The following is a 17,396-nucleotide window of genomic DNA, read 5'->3' on the forward strand; positions in this document are numbered from 1 at the left end:
TAGAAATGTACTGAGTTATTCAGCAGCAAAGAGACTCTGGAATTCTAAAGGAGGCACCAAAAACCTGTTTTTCTTGATTTAATCTAGCTACTAATGCTGTTTTGTCTTTTTCCAAGAGTTTATATAGACAGAAAAGGGCTCTCAAGCCCCTCAGTGAGATCTTCTGAGCATGGCTTTTAAGGTCTATAATGACAAAGGTAGTAACAGAAAAGGCAAATAAGGCCCAGAAGAGATCAGGAAAATACCAGCTTTTGGCATATACTCTTAAAGGCTCCAATGTCCCAAAGGGCTTCACAGGATTCCATCAGGGCCCTGCTTCAAGAGTGGAAAGAAAGGTCATTGAGCTGAGGCCTGCCAGGCTTCCTGGCCCCACTGGGGGACTGTCTTTGCTGTAGTAAAAGGGACACGAGAAGGTAAGCTGCCCCCTTGCTCCATGGAGGGAGGGTTCAGTCTCTTCTAGCCCTTTCCAGCTACCTGTGACCTGACCTTGTTCAGCCTGTTGGGATCTTCCACTGAAGGCCATTTACAAGCCTAAGGGAATTTCTTCCAAGAAGCAGGTAAAACTGATCTCATTTCTTGTAAATACGAGGGCCATTTACTATGCCTTGCCTTAATATTTAAGTTTTATTTATCCCTCAAAGATCTTTACTGGGGGTAATGACAGTCTGATTTTTGTTGCTTTATTTAATGTATAGTGTCTCCTTTATTCCTCTCGTCTCAATGCCCCATGCCTATTGTAGGCTGGGACCTGATTCTAATTCTAATTAAAATCAATAGTCATGAAGGCTTTAAACTCTAACTGCAAAGTGTAGAAATATGACCATAGTTCCAGTGCCTTGTAGACTTCCTGAATGTGTATAACTCCTGATTTTTAGGACATTTCTCAAACTGAAATATAAATCAGGTTACAATTGTGAATACAAAGCTGAAATAGTGTCAACATAGATTTAGTGAAATTACGTAAACATGTTAAGGACATTTGTAACTGTAAGAATTTTATTTTAAATCCTGTTATATTAGTTAGAATTTTATTTTTATTTAATAATCTAGTAGGCTTTAGTCACTTTATTGTATTAAAATGCTTGTTATAGTATTTATTAACATTAACTATTTGAATTTTATTGTTAATTATATATTTTTTCCAGTCTGCCTCAAAATTGGAACATAGTTATTCAAATGAATAGATTCAATATTCAAAAAACCCCAGAATCAGTGGGGTTTTGGGACCCTTATTGCCAAAGGTTTATTCGAAACCAATCAGAAAAGATTTAAAAACAGAGAAGAAAGAAATTTTCTCAGGTAAACATTTAGAAATAGACTTTAATAAATTAATTGGCAATTGTTAGTAGATTGCTATATATGGTTCTTTCCAGGTTTAGCTTGCCCATTCTAGTATTGGACCTGCATTCGTGTCCATAGTATCAAAGCTAGTAGAAAAGGAACTCAATATTAATTAGAAGCTAATTTAAAGTTACATTGTACTCACAGGTACCCAAAGGTTCAGGGCAAATAAATTACATGAATCAAATAATAAAAGAAACATAACCACTCTTTCCTAAGTGTTGGAATCCATGGGAGTCCAAAAAGACCAGAGTAACAGGCTCTATTGAAAGGAAGAAAGGAACCCTGCCGAGTACTTCTTGGGGGAGAAGAGCACAGGTATAGTGTAAGGGGCTAATTTTATAGGGCTTGGGAGAACCTGAGGGGATACTGAGTCAAAAGTTCTGGTATGTTCCCTTTTACGGTTTTAGAATTTCAGCTTTCTGGAATGCTCCTTCTCCGGGCAGGTTGACCAGCTTCCTGGAACTCTTCAGCCTCAGGGGTGATTTTCCCATAAGTAAGGGTGAGGTCAGGCAGCCAGGTGGAATAACAAAAGGGCAGTTAGAGTTTCTGGTAAATTCATGTATCTATCATTTCTCAACTCTATGGTATGATAAAAAGGAAAAGAGGTGGGGGGAGGAAAGGGTATGGGGTTCAGGAAGGAAGTTTGTCTCGGACTGGCCATCTTCTGGAGCTACTTCCTGCTGCTATCCCTATTGGGGGCCTCCTTCATGAACCCCCGCCCAGGGTAGTTGGAGTAGGGGTTGTAAAAATATTTGATTGTAGGTAATTCTGGAGATTTCTCTCATTCAGTCCTGCAAGAACTTGATAAAGAAAGGGAAAAGCATTAATATTAGGCACAAAATTAGGATTGTTCCTATAATTGGTGCTAGCATCAAGAATAAGGGGTTTATCCACCATTGTTTGGAGTAGAGGTTCCAGATTTTTTAGGGTTCCAGATTTTTTATAGGGTTTCAGATTTTTCTGTTTCGCAAGGGCAGGTTTCAGGGTTGGTGTGTAGGGTTAGGTAGATTCTTCCAATTTTCTGATTGGCAAAGGTCTGCATGCAGTTCTGTAAGAAACTAGTGAACAAACGTAAGAGGCAAGGTCCAAAAGTTAGAAAAATAAATAGAAGAGTGTGTGGACCAATGAAAGGCAATAGTCAAGACATGCAGTTTGTGTGAAACCACTGATTCCATGACTCCGTTTTTTGTTGTTATTTTAAAAGACATACACTTTATAAATTTTTATTTATTTTTTATTTATTCATTTTAGAGAGGAGAGGGAGAGACAGAGAGAGAGAGAGAGAGAGAGAGAGAGAGAGAGAGGAAAGGCAGAGAGAGAAGGGAAGGAGCTGGAAGCATCAACTCCCATATGTGCCTTGTCCAGGCAAGCCTAGGGTTTCAAACTGGCAACCTCAGCATTTCCAGGTCAGCACTTTATCCACTGTGCCACCACAGGTCAGGCCTCCATTTGTTTTTTTATGAATTCACTGGCCTTGAGAGAGAGAGAGAGAGAGAATAAGACAGGGCAGTGGCCAGTCCCCCTGCCCCTAGACCTATTTTTATAGATTTTTTTTTTTTTTACAGAGACAGAGAGAGAGTCAGAGAGAGGGATAGACAGGGACAGACAGACAGGAATGGAGAGATGAGAAGCATCAATCATTAGTTTTTTGTTGGACATTCCAACACCTTAATTGTTCATTGATTGTCTTCTTATACGTGCCTGGACCTTGGGCCTTCAGCAGACCGAGTAACCCCTTGCTGGAGCCAGCGACCTTGGGCTCAAGCTGGTGAGTTTTTGCTCAAACCAGATGAGCCCTCACTCAAGCCGGTGACCTCGGAGTCTCGAACCTGGGTCCTCAGCATCCCAGTTCGACGCTATATCCACTGTGCCACTGCCTGTCAGGCTATAGAAAATTTTAAAGCAACAAGAAGAGGAATTATTTGTATAGCTCGCTTGGTCCTTAGATTGACGAGTAGTGTACTAGGAATCGAAAGAGGCTCATGGGGTGGGATTAGGTTGATATTTGGGGTGAGATAGACTAGGGTACAAAGACTGTCCAATTAGTAGGGAGACACATATAGGTGTTAATGCCGTTTTTCTACTTTAGCAGCAGTGGGAGTTGTCAGGATCATGGTGTGTGGACCTGTCCATGTGAAAGTGAGTCCTTGGGTGATGTACTGCTGGAACTGCCTCTTGGACAGTCTTTGATCAGTTTTCTGAGTAACCTATAAATCCTGCAAGTACCTAGGGAAAGGGTGGTTACATTCCTACACTTTGCAGTTAGAGTTTAAGTCCTAGTGACCACTGCTTCTAGCTGGAATTAGGAGCAGGTCCCAGCCTACAATAGGCATGGGACATTGAGACAAGAGAAATAAAGGAGAAGCTATACATTAAATAAAGTAACAAAATCAAACTGTCAATACCCACAGTAGAGATCTTTGAGGGATAAATAAAATTCAAATATTCTGGCAAGGCATAATAGATGGCCCTTGTGTTCATAAGAAATGAGATCAGCTTATCTGCTACTTGGAAGAAATATCTTAGGCTCGTGAACAATGTCCTTGGGTCTTCAGTGGCAATTCTCAGCATGCTGGGCAAGGTCAGATCACAGGTAGATGGAGCAGGGCTAGAAGAGACTAAACCCTCCCTCCATGGAGCAAGGGGGCAGCTTACCTTCTCATGTCCCTCTTTCCAAAACAGAGATGTGTTTCTTGGTGAGGCCGGGAAGCCTGGCAGGCTTCAGTTCAATGACCTTTCTTTCCACTCTTGAAGCAGAACCCTGATGGAATCCTATGAAACCCTTCAGGGTGCTGGAGCCTTTAAGAGCATATGCCAAAAGTTGGTATTTCCTGACTTCTTCTGGGTCTTATTTGCCTTTTCTGTTACTTCCTTGGCCATTATAGACCTTAAAAGCCATGCTCAGAAGATCTCACTGAGGGGCTTGACTAAGAGAGTAAAATTAGGAATCTAGTGTCTAAAGAAGCCTATTTGACTGAGGAAAGAAAAGATTTGATCTGCGGTGGTAGCTGGTTGGAGACTGTGGAGGGTCTGAGTTCACTTTAGGGTGAGACCTCAGGTGGTGGGGGTTAAGGCGATGTCCAGATAGACTAGAGACTGAGAGTGAAGTTGAGCCTTAGCAGAGAAGACACGATATCCCTTCACAGCAAAAAAGTTAAGAAGGGTGGCTCTGTGTCTCCTTGAGGCAGGCAGGGAGGGGCTACAGAAGAGAGTACTAGTTTTGAGATTGCATGCTGCTAAATCCTGAGCTAGTGCCTGCCGAAACAGGTGTGGGATGTTTATGAACCCCTGGGGTAAGATAGTCTATGTAAGTTGCTGGGCTGCATTAGTGTCCGGGTAAAACAAACAGAAAGTAGAAGTCAGGGTGTAGAGGAATGGTAAAGAAGGCATTCTTGAGGTCTAGGGCCCTGAAGTGAGTGGTTTTTGAGGGAATGTGTGACAGTAACTTGTAGAGATTAGGTACTACTGGATGGAGGGGAATTATCACCTCATTGATTAGGCGATCATCTTGTACAAGGCAATAAGCCCCTGAAGGCTTTTGAACAGGAAGGACAGGGGTATTGCAGGGAGAGTTTATGGGAATGAGTAAGCCTGGTTTAAGGGGTGGGTAATTATTGGTTTAAGGCTTTAGACACAGTTGCACATTAAACAAAGACTTCACATACAGATTATGAATTAAGGAATTTAAATGAGTGTGCTTTACTTGTTTCAATTAAAATTATACTAGAGATATTTTCTGACAAACAAAGAGACAAAACAGATTACTCACTCACACTGCTCAATAGACAACTCTGCTTTTTTCAGCTTTTTGAGATGGCAGGGAGTTGTCAGCATAGAGGGGGAGGAATAGAGAAAGTAGATGGATGGGCAGTGTGAACAGCTGGATGAAAAGAAGGAGGGTCAGAATCTGCAGGAGAAGAGAGAGGGGATTAAAGTGACGGTGGTGGCACCACTTGGTCAGAGGAGTCAAAAAGATTTAGAGCTCTGAGGAGAGGGGAGAGGACAAAGGGTAGTGGAAGGCACAGTCAGTCTCTGAGGAGGGGGAAGGATGGGTTGAGAAGAAAAGAGACAGCCGAAGCAGTTGGGATGGGGGATGGGTCAAAGAAGAAAAAGAGACAGAGCCACCCATCTGTAAGGAGGGAGGAGGGGTTTAAGAACAAAGTGGAGAAGGGAGGGGCCCCTGGCCAGCAGGGGAGGAGAAAGAGAGACTGGTATTTGCAGGTGAATGAGAAACAGGATTTTGCGAAGGGAGGGGGCTTTCTGGAGGGAAGAGACTAAAGTGGAAGAGGTCTGCAGAGGGACCAGAGGGGGGTCCCGAGAGATGGGAGCAAAGGGAGAAGAAAGCCTGCATGTAAGGAATTTCTGATGCCCTCCTCGTTCCGTGGCAGAAATTGTCAAGATCTCTTAGGATATTGTAATGGTAGTAGAAAGAAACCTGGCTACGTGCCTAGACTTTTGAGGAAGTCTATAGAAGCAGGCTGCTTGGAGTAGAAACCTCCCAAATTGTGAACCTCAGAGAGTAGAGTAAGTCCTGAAGGAGTAGAGGAGTCCCGAAGGAGTACTGGAGTCCCAAAGGAGTAGAGGAGTAGTCTCTGAGGCCTGAGATTGGGAGGAGCCCATGTTCTGAGGGGAGCCTGGCTGGGTGGTTTGGACTGAGAGGAGCCCACAGTAGAGGAGACTAGTGAGAGAAGGGGGTGTCCCTGCCTTCAGTCACAGTTCTGAGAGGAGAAAATCTTCGTAGAGAGTCTCAGACAAGAGGTCGTCACCTCAAGGTTGAGATCCCAGGACATAGGAGAGTGGCCTGGCTAGGTGCGCTTAGACTTTCATAGAAGTCCATAAAGGAGTAGAGAGGCAGACCACTTGTAGATATGGTGTCTGAACCATCTGACCAGGAAGGGTTTTTAGAGAGAAATTTGGAGGCCAACTGGGGAAGGGGAGGGATAAACTCCTTACCTCCTAATCCGGTAGAGTTTTGGGACAGGTATAGGTCACCAGCCAATCAACCTACAATTACATGTCCAAACAGAATCAGGGAGTAAGCCCAGGATGAGCTGCCACTTCCCATTGCTTCCTGGTTGTAAGTTTGGATGGAAAGAGAGATTGTCCAGGTAGTTACTACCCTGTCCCGGGTTTCGGTACCAAATGTTGGAATCCATGGGAGTCTGAAAGACCAGAGTAACAGGCTTTATTGAAAGGAATAAAGGAACCCTGCTGGGCACTTCTCAGGGAGAAGGTCACCAGTTACAAATTATGAGGCGAATTTTATAGGGTTTGGGAGAGCCTGAGGGGGTACTGAGTCAGAAGTTCTGGTATGTTCCCTTCTGTGGTTTTAGGATTTCAGCTTTCTGGAATGCTCCTCCTTGGGCGGTTGATCAGCTTTCTGGAACTTTTCTGCCTCAAGGGCGATTGTCCAGTAAGTAAGGGTGAGGTCAGGCAGCCAGGTGGGACAACAAAAGGGCAGTTGGAATTTCATATATCTATCACTAAGTACTTGCAGGATTTACAGGTTATTCAGCAAACTGTTCAAAAGACTGTCCAAAGGTGCTTCCAGCAGATCCAGTACATCACCCAAGGACTGACTCCCACGCAGACGGGGCCACACACCGTGATCCTGACAACAACTAGTACTGCCAAAAATAGAAGGCATTAACCACAAACAGGAAACTGGATGGTCTATGTATGGCGAATATATGAAGAAACTAAGAACTCTTTTTAATCAGACTTTGGGGAAAAGGGAAACTAGGGTAGAACAATGTTGGGCAGATAAAATGTATTATGCTCACTTTGTTAAAGTGGCGCTGCCCATGTGGAGGCCATTGCCCAGGTGATATTAATGTGTCTCTGTGGGCAGGCAGAATCCTTATAGCCTGGGGCTTGGTTTTGGGATTAAGCCTTTCCCACCCTTTTTGATGTGGGGTGGTACAATCCAATCATGCCTCAGAGAAGTGACTTTGTATTAGAGACTTCCTTATTTTGTATATTGGATTAGAGGTTGTGAAGCTACAATATAAAATAGGGGCAGAACGGGAGCTTGCCCTCTCTTGGTTCCTGAGATTATCATTAGAGGAGAGAGCAGAGCAGAGAGCAGAAGGAGGCCACGTGGGGTAGGCCAGGAGAAGCAGCCAAGATGGCGGAGTGTTGAGTGAGAGGCCAGTTTGTGCAGTTTGACGCTGGAGAAGGAAGGAGATGGGGAACAGAGGTGAATAAGTCTGGTGAGCTAGAAACCTTTGATTCTAGGAAACTCGGATAAGTCAGTAGCTTTGTGAGCACTGAATGTGAGTGGGTTTTGGAGCCCAGTGTATATTTTTACTTGCCCGCCGGGTGTAAGCTAGGATTAAAGACTATGGCCCACCAGTTTGTGGCTCCGTTGTTTCTTTACCGACTGTCCGAATCCGATGAGAACCTGCATGGGCCAGGTGGCTGCTCTGATGGTGGCCCTGGCCCTGCCTACTGGCTTTACAAACAAAAATCAACTTAATTGTAACTAAAGGTTAAAGGTTTTTGATAGATACGTGAATTCCAAACTGCCCTCTTGATGTTCCGCTTTATCTGTCAGACCTCACCCTTACTGGACTATTGACCCTGAAACAGAGGAATTCCAAAAAAGCTGAGAAGCCGCCCCAAGGAGGGGCTCCGGACATACCAGGACTTTTGATTCAACACCCATATGCTCGAAGCCCCCCAAGGAGGAGCATTCTGGACATACCAGGACTTTTGCCTCAGTATCCCCTCAGGCTCTCCCAAACACTATATAACTGGCCCCTAGTCTGTAACCAGTGCTCTTCTCCCCCAGGAGAAGTGCCCGGCAGGGTTCCTTTCTTCCTTTCAATAAAGCCTGTTACTCTGGTCTTTTGGACTCCCATGGATTCCAACAGTTTTAAATTAAGAATTCTGACTAAAAGTAAATTGTTATAAAGGCCAATTAGTTTTATGTAGGTTGCCAAAGGTTTGTGCAGTTTATAAGAAATTAATCAGTAGCATTTTTTCCTTTTGTGAACTGTATTGCTATTAATGCTGTCTGTTAAATGTATGTTACATGTTATAAGTTAATATTCCTAGACAACAGCCTTATGCTTATCAGTAAATTAAGTGAAAGATTTGACTTAGGAAATAGAATCAGTGGGGAATGTTGTAAGGTGGCAAAAGCTACAGAATTAATATTAATATTTTAGGAAGTTTAAAAAAAACATTTTATTGATTTGGGCTAGAACAGTGGTCCCCAATCCCCAGTCCATGGACCAGTACCGGTTCATGGGCCATTTGGTACCAATCTGCAGAGAAAGAATAAATAACTTACATTATTTCCGTTTTATTTATATTTAAGTCTGAACAATGTTTTCTTTTAAAAAACTGACCAGATTCCCTGTTACATCCGTCTAAGATTCACTCTTGATGCTTGTCTCGGTCATGATACATTTATCCGTCCCACGCTAAAGGCCGGTCCGTGAAAATATTTTCTGACATTAAACTGGTTCGTGGCCCAAAAAAGGTTGGGGACCACTGGGCTAGAAGTACAGAGAGATTTTGTAAATAATCTCTGCACTCGTGTAATTAACATAAAACCAAGATGGCCGATGGCATTGTGTTGTAAATGCAGAAGAGGAAGGAGACTTGGATTCTCTGACCTTCCCCCATACCTATGGGGAAAAGGGTGAATAGCTAGCCAGGTACAGAAAGAAAAAAATTAAATTAAAATCTTTTCTTATACTGATGAACCATTTACAGGCATTTGTCCCTATGGAAACTACCCCTCCCCTCCTGAAAGCATATAGTTAATGTATGTATATCTAAACAAAAGATATAAACTTATGCAGTGATGTCAGGCTTTCTCCCCTCCCATGTATAATTAGGAGTATATAAACAGCCCCTGAACTGTTTTTGGGGTCTGCACAATTTGGGACTGTTGCCCTGTGTCAGCCATATGCAGCCGACATATTTAATAAATTTCCTCCTTTAATAAACTTTTCAAAAATTTATTTGGACTACGTGCCTCTACGAACACCCGCGGAACTGTGGATTAGGTACTTTACAACAGCTGGAGCAGACTGCTGTCTCCCCTCCTGCCTGAGTAGCAAATGGAATGAGGGGATGACCATGACCATTTTCTCTCTCAATGCCCTGAAATCCATCATCTTCACATCAGGTTGTTGATAGATATGTAAATTCCAAACTGCCCTCTTGATGTTCTGCTTATCTGTCAGACCTCACCCTTACTGGACTATTGACCCTGAGACAGAGGAATTCCAAAAGCTGACAAGCTGCCCCAAGGAGGGGCTCCGGACATACCAGGACTATTGATTCAACACCCACATGCTCGAAGCCCCCCAAGGAGGAGCATTCCGGACATACCAGGACTTTTGCCTCAGTATCCCCTCAGGCTCTCCCAAACACTATATAACTTGCCTCTAGTCTGTAACTGGTGCTCTTCTCCCCCAGGAGAAGTGTCTGGCAGGGTTCCTTTCTTCCTTTCAATAAAGCCTGTTACTCTGGTCTTTCGGACTCCCATGGATTCTTACAGTTGTGGAGCAAGTAGAATTGATAGATACTTCTTAGCCCGTCCCCACTTTAGTATTGAAAGCCCATTTAATGAGTGTCAGCATAGTCAACGAAGGACAGAATTGCCATAAACACTGGACACTTGAAATCTTGGGGATTCGACTGCCCCCCCCCCCAGCTGTGCCACAGGCCAAGGACAGAAAGCTCATTAGCCCCCTGAAGCACTGGTGGAAAAGCTGGGGGGCAGGAGGAGCTCACTCTCCAGCTGCAACATCGGAGGGTTTATAATCTCTGGGGAGTCCCTCTGCTTGTGGGCGTGGAAATAAACACGGAATCAAGGCTGGAGATGGGCTGCCCTGCAGTTTGTTCCCTGAGGGTTAAGCCTGCCAGCTCTGTTCTTCCTGCCCAGTCTGCCTTTCATCTGGGGTGTCTGACCCCATTCGAAAGACCCTCTTAGCCCTTTGCCACTGTTCCCTTTGCAGGTATTTATTTTGACAGGAGGAAATGGCTAAACTTCCCATCATCAGGGCTCCCGCTGTCTGAAAGAGGGGTGTGTGTGGTGAGGTGTGGCCTGGGGCAGGAATCTGGAGGTCCTAGAAGACTTCAAAACAGCTGGTGACTTACGCATTACAGTGTGGTTTGTGATCTCGCAAACCTTCCTGCCCTTTGTCTTCTGTCTTTGATTTAGAAGAAAAGAGAGGCAGGCACTGAGTAGGAAGGAGGCCATGCTGGCGCAGGAAGATGCCTGACCGCCTCTGGCCGGAAAATTGTGTGGGCCCAGGTACTTCCTGTACTTGGTGGAGACTGAACGTTGTGTCCTCGCAAAACTCACATGCTGAACCCTGCCTCCCAAGGGGATGGTATTAGGAGGAGGAGCCCTCATGGAGGCAGTTCGGGGTCTTTTCAAAGAGGCACAGAGAGCTCTCTTGCCACTTCCAATGTGTGAGAATGCAGGCTAAAGGTGTCATATATTGTATAATCAGGAAGGAGGCCCTCACCCCAATATGCTGGGGCCTTGATCTTGAACTTCCCAACCAGAACTGGGAGAAATAAATGTTTGTTGCTTAAGACATTTAGTCTATGGTATTTTTGTCATAGCAGCCCAGGCAGACTAGGACAGGCACTTAAACCCAGTGCTATTGCCTGAGCCCCAGGTGCACAGGGCTGGGTCCCCAGGGCAGTGTTGGGAGGCGGTGTGATATGGAAGGTAAGGGGCTGAAATAGCAAATTCCCATCCTTTCCTGACACTAACTGCCCTAGTGACCTTGGGCCAGTCACTCAGACCCTGTGGGGCAGTGGTGGAATGCAAATAATTTAACCAGTTCTCTGCCTTAATGACCATTTTAAGAATAAAAAAAGATATACTGAAAGGTAGTTTATTTCATGCATTTAATACTTAAATAAGAACAATAAAAGAGGTACATAAAACTAGATTATGTTATAAATTTTAAAATTCATAAAAATATTACATAATATCTGACAAAAAACAATAAAACTGTTAAGATATTGCTTCTTTCTTTATTTTTTTAACAGAGACCGAGAGAGAGACAGATAGGGACAAATAGGAAGGGAGAGAGAAGCATCAATTCTTTATTGTGGCACCTTAGTTGTTCATTGATTGCTTTCTCATATGTGCCTTGACAGGGGAGAGGGAGAGCACAGCAGAGTGAGTGACCCCTTGCTCAAGCCAGCGACCTTGGGCTCAAGCTGGATGAGCCCGTGCTCAAGTCGGATGAGCCTGTGTTAAAGCTGGGTGACCTCCTGGTTTTGAACCTGGGTCATCAGCGTGCTCTATCCGATGCTCTATCCACAGCGTTACCACCTGGTCAGGCACCTTATTGCTTCTTGATTGGTGTCTTCACTTGCAAATTTTTTTACCTATGGATGGAATGAACATTACTATGGAAATGAACATATTGTTACAATATGGTGTTGTGCAGATGAATGTTAAAAACAAGTAAGGAATGTAAATTTGTGATTTCCACATTGGGCCATTGCCCAGGCACCCATCTTAGAGAGAACCCTGATTACAAGTGCCATTTTAACAACTGGTTTGCTGAACTCAGCAAAAAATTAAGTATCAGTTTTGCTGAATCTCACCACTGCTCTGGGGTGCTTCAGTGCCTAGTTCATGAAACACATTTTATAAAATGAATTATGTGGCCTCAGCATTCTTCTGCAGCTGCAACAGTCTGGGCTCTGTAAAACCAGCTGTTAATTGCACATAGTCGGCCCCATGCACGACCCAATAGCTCAGACCATTTTCTATGGAAAGATAGGTAAACATCTCTGCTGCTTCTGCAGTTTCTTGTTCCTGACAATGAATCACATTTAATCTCATTGTAATAACCAGATCCGTCATTTCTACACCTCTTTGTGGATTGTCATGTCCTCTTGTCAGGGGTGCTGAAGGACTATGCTGTGATACAGTACCTCCTGGAGGTGGGGGCTCCTTCCCCAGGGAACACCCGTCAACAAAAAACACAGCTTTTTATTGGGCTGTTATTTGCAGCTTGAGGCCCATTTCCTCCTGAACGGTCCATGCTGTTGAGATTCTGGTTGTGTTCCAGATGTTACATGAAATTCCCACAGAGAGGAAATAGGAGGCACCCACTGCACACATCACAGCGAGACCATGCTGGGCAAGCAGATGGGTTCCCTCATCTCCCGAGGACCTACTCCCACCCCCACCCACTGTGCTGAGCTCACGTCTAGAAATGGTGCCTTCTAGTTGGAGAGAGCAAATGTGTTCTAGCATTCTCCCTTCTCACTTCAGGGTACATTTTCAAGTCTTCTGTAAAGATAATATTCCATGTGAACACAGGGCAAATGAACATATCTAACTGCTTCCAAAGGTGGCTCCTCTGGGCTGTTGTTCCTCACTCAGTTCTTGCCACCAGAAGAGAAAGGCTTAGACTTCAAAGTTCAATGGATTCACTGCCTCTTAGGATACTCACAAATCACTGGGCTATCAAGAGAGGGTTGGGGTTTAAAGCATTTCTTATTGGCTGCCAGCCACAGCTTCACATTGCAATATTAGCAATGACTTCAATTCAATATTAGCAATGACTTCGAGTAGACAGGAAGTGTCTGAAATTGCTCTGCCTAGAAAAATGAGGGTGAATAAATTTCTTAATATGTAGAGTGAGGACTTCTGTGCATCCATGCTGATGAATGATAAACAGTAATTACATTGAATGTATTCTTGGTTTTCCAAAGCTAAGTCAGAACGACTGATAAACCAAATGTTTTCTCGAGAGAGGTGGAGTTGCTAGGGTCATGGGCCAGGCTCTCTGGAAGTGAGCTAGTCAAGCTCTCACTCATTCACTTTCTCCCAGGGCCACCTGATTCATACTGGTTATCTCAGGGATGAAAGTAAAGCTGCTTATAAGACTTAACTTTGATTTCTTTAAAACTATTAGAGATTAGGGTGTGGCCATGCATTCATCCAACAGTATTGAGTGGCCTTCATGTACAGGTACTGTGGACACAATAGCAAAAAACCCCAACTCCTACCCTTTTTAATTTAGTCTAGAGACAGTAATGGAGTGGTCGTTACTAGTCTGGGGATGCTGTAGGAGCCTCTGGAGACAAAGCTCTTTGAAGGAAGTGAAGTGATATCTAAGGTGATGCCTGATAGATCTAAGGTAAGACTGTTTTTGGGCAGATGAAGGCCATGTGTTATGCTCCAGGAACAGCATGTGCAAAGACCCAAACACTGGACAGAGCATCAGAAGAGTGAGCTACAGAGTATGGAGTGACAGCAGGAGTGGGTGGCTGGTGAGGGAGGAGGTGGTTGCAGCAAGCAAAGGGAGGCACTGGAAATCTTGAAAGTGGGATGAAAGAACTGGACTCTATCCTAGAGCCGTGTTTCTCAGCTGCGGCACCACTGACGTTTGGGATTGGTGACTTCTGAGTTGTGGGACAGGCAGGAGGCTGTCCTGCATGGTGGCCGGCAGTATCTCTGGTTCTTAACACAGGTGGCCCTGAGCCCCTCCCCAGTCAAGACAAAAATAAACGTCTCCACACATTGCCAAATGCCCTCTGGAAGGCAAATGGCTCCTGCACTGGCAACCCTATTCCAGGGTCAACAGGGAGTCATTGATAAACTTTGAGCAGCACCGTGGCCCCGAGAGAAGGACAGTCTGTGGTCTGACCAGCTATAGCCACTTCTTCCACCATTACTCCACTCTTCTTCCCCTCCTTGGGTTGAGCATCTTGTGAGTGCAAAGAGTTGTAGGAGAAAGAGTTGATGTGCCTTTCCTCTGTGGATATCTTCTCACAACTAGAAAAATCCTCCTTTTTTGACAAATTGGGACAGTTGCTTTTATAATACAAAGAGCCCCATAAAGTTTCCCTCATTGTGTTGGTGGCCAGAAAGCTTAGAATTCATCTTTTTATCAAGTGACATCAGCCTCTCTTAGTTGGTATAAGTCAGAGTTGCCCACTGAGACGCTCAGTTAGTTGACGTCACCTAGTGGGGGAGGTTGGGGACCTCCAGAAACTGGAGGCTGCACATCTCTGTCTTTCCTCTAGGGGGCAGCAGCCTCTCAGCTCCAGGGGTGGGGCCAACCTTGTAGGATTTTTGGATTGCTCAAGAAAAATAGGAACTACAGATTTCTGTGTCAAATCTTCAAACATTTTAAAAATGACGATAAATTCAGAAGTGTGTCAAACATATATCAGGCAACATCAAGTAGTGTTGGGGTTATTTTCTGCTAAAAGACCTCCTTGTGATTCCTTAATGGGTATTTTTTTGTTTTGTTTTGATAGTTTTAAAAAAGTATCACTTTATTAGTTAACTTTTTTCTTTGTGCTCTTGTTTTAATGGTTTTGCTTTAAAATTTTTGAAAGATTTTTATTTATTCATTTTAGAGATGAGAGAGAGAGAGAGAGAGGGAGAGAGAGAGAGAGAGAGAGAGAGAGAGAGGGAAGGGGTGGGGAAGGGAGAAGCAGGAAACATCAACTCCCATATGTGCCTTGGCCGGGCAAATCCTGGGTTTCGAACTGGCGACCTCAGCATTCCAGATCGACACTTTATCCACTGCGCCAACACAGGTCAGGATTAATGGTTTTAATTTAATATTTTTTGGAGGGGAGTACAGGATTCTGCTAGGTGTCTTCTATTAACCCCACCCAAATCCCTTTTCTGTCTTTTCCCACCTTGCTCTGCAGCCTGGGAGGAGTAACAGGTTCCTTTGCTCTGTCCCTTCTGCTGGGAGGCACTGAGGTTCAGGTTGGGAAGGAAGTGAGGTTGGACTACATATGCCCCCCCCCCCCCCGGCTTCCCTTCCTATCTCCCTCTGCAGATCCTTATACAGGCCCCCTGCTCAGGTCTCACAAGGTTCTGGAATCGCTCCCTGCTCTTGGTCACTCTAAACCAGGAGAGCTAAGGAGTCTTGACACTTTCCCTATAACCTTCCCTTCCCCTCAACCCTGCTCAAATCTTTGTGAATAATCCCTTCATTAAATTCTCCTCAGGTATCTAGTTTGAGGGTTCTTTTTGCTTGTTGCCAGGGCCTGTGACTAATAAAGTGTAAGTAATTCAAAATAGAATGTAGGGAAGTTGCAGGATTGTTTTTGTGAATAGAATACAAATAACATGTTGGTCTCAGAGGGTGGGTATTGAAAGTATAGATGGGAAACCATACCTATAAGGCAAACAGGGCGAGTTTCTAGATTCCCATTTTTAGCATGTCATGTGACAAGAGCTTGCAGCTTTGGTTTAAAGCAGCTCATGGCATTTTCCTCCATATGAATATTGTTGTTTCCAGCATGGAAGACCTACCCTTGGAGGGGAAGTAAGTAAGGCATTTCACAGAAGCCTCACTGGCCTGTTCTTCTCATGATGCTTGTTTTCTGTTTAGTTGGTTGACTTGTCTTTGGCCTTTAGTTCATCAAAATACTGTCTAGGTTTTTCTAGGCACAGTGGAGCAATTGTGTTTCAATTAGATACATTGTGTGGGAGTTTTAGCTCTTGTCATTTCCCTGTACAGCTGTGCACAAGCTTGTTCATGTCTCCAAGCTTCAGTTTCCTCAGAATGCAAACCCTACAGGGCAGCAGAAAGGATTCAACAAGAAAATGTAAGGGAAGCACTTAGCATTGCTCCTGGCACACTGGGTGTCCAATAAGTGGAAGAGATTATTAACAAATCAACCGCTGTTGCCCTGAAAGCTGTTAATGGTGAACAGTTAACACGTTAATGAGCACTTCTGTCCAGTACGTTTCAGCTAGTGCAATGACCCTGAGTGATGTGCGCTTCTAAATCACCCTCTGAGTCATCAAAGAGAGATTGAGTTATGTTCTGTTTCATGTTCAATATACTAAACTATTTTTACATTTTAAAAATTCCTACATTCTCCATTTGGAGTCCCTCAGTGCCCCTCCCGTTTTGTGTTCCTGAAAGATTGCGGAGGGTGGTTTTGAGACAACCTCCCTTATATGTCCGCAATTACATGCTTTACATCCAAACACCCTGACTCGTTAAAGCAGGTGTGGCTTCCCTGCACCTTTCCACTGATTCAGGGCTGTAGGTCCTATTTTATGGGCCCATTTTAATGAGAAGTCTATTCTCCCAACATAGTCTTCCCTTTCCAGGATAACCAGTTTCACCTTAAAATCAGTATGTCGCTCGCTGGGACCATAGGCCAAACATGCTGAGTTGGAGGAAAGGAAGACTAGAAGATAGTGATGATTTGAACCTGGTAGAGCGACACACAGGAAAGGAGAAAATTCTGAACCCATGCATGGTAGTCACTGCCAACTTTGTATCTAACATGAGACTTGATTCTCTCTTAAGAAATCAAATTATGTACCCCTTCTCCCCCAAATAACTATCCCTAAGCCTCTTTTTAGGAGTGAGTTGGTACAACTGATGATAAACCTGGGTTACAGGTTATCCTGTTACACAGCTCTCGGTTCCTTATCTGTAAGGTTGACGTCTTAGCTGACGTATGTTGAATATTTACTATGTGCTAACACTTCACAGGGATCACCACTTTAACGCTCCCAAACAGCCCTACAAAATAGAAATGCTTGTTATTGCCATTACCGATGACAGATCAGGACTGGGAGAAGTTCAGTGTGGCCTGGAGTTGGAGCCCAGAAGCCTCCTCAGCAGTTGGTGAGTGAGGTCACCTCTTGGCCCTTCCTTTAGAGAGACGTAAAGGCTCTGACAGCCCGATCAGCCCCCTGATCACGTGCCAGTAAGCCTGTGTGGCTCAAAGGCGGTGGTCCATGGCAGCAGGGGGACTGGCGGGATGCCCTAACATTGGAGGAAGGGAGGGAAGGAGCGCAAGACCAGGCAGAAAAGTACTCTCAGTACTGGGCTGGATGTGCAAAGGCCCTGAGACAGGAACACCCTTGACATGTCTGAGATACTGCAAGAAGGCTGGTTTTGCTGGGACTGAGGCGTGGGGTAGGCACATTTCAAGTGCCTGAAAGCTGCACGGGTTGGTGGATACCATATTGGACAGCACAATGCTAGCAGTATTGAAATCTATGGGGTTGGGCAGGATCATTTAAGATGCCCTGGGTATAGACACTGTTGTGGGGC

Source organism: Saccopteryx leptura, chromosome 2 (genome assembly GCF_036850995.1).
Source record: "Saccopteryx leptura isolate mSacLep1 chromosome 2, mSacLep1_pri_phased_curated, whole genome shotgun sequence".
Taxonomy (NCBI): Eukaryota; Metazoa; Chordata; class Mammalia; order Chiroptera; family Emballonuridae; genus Saccopteryx; species Saccopteryx leptura.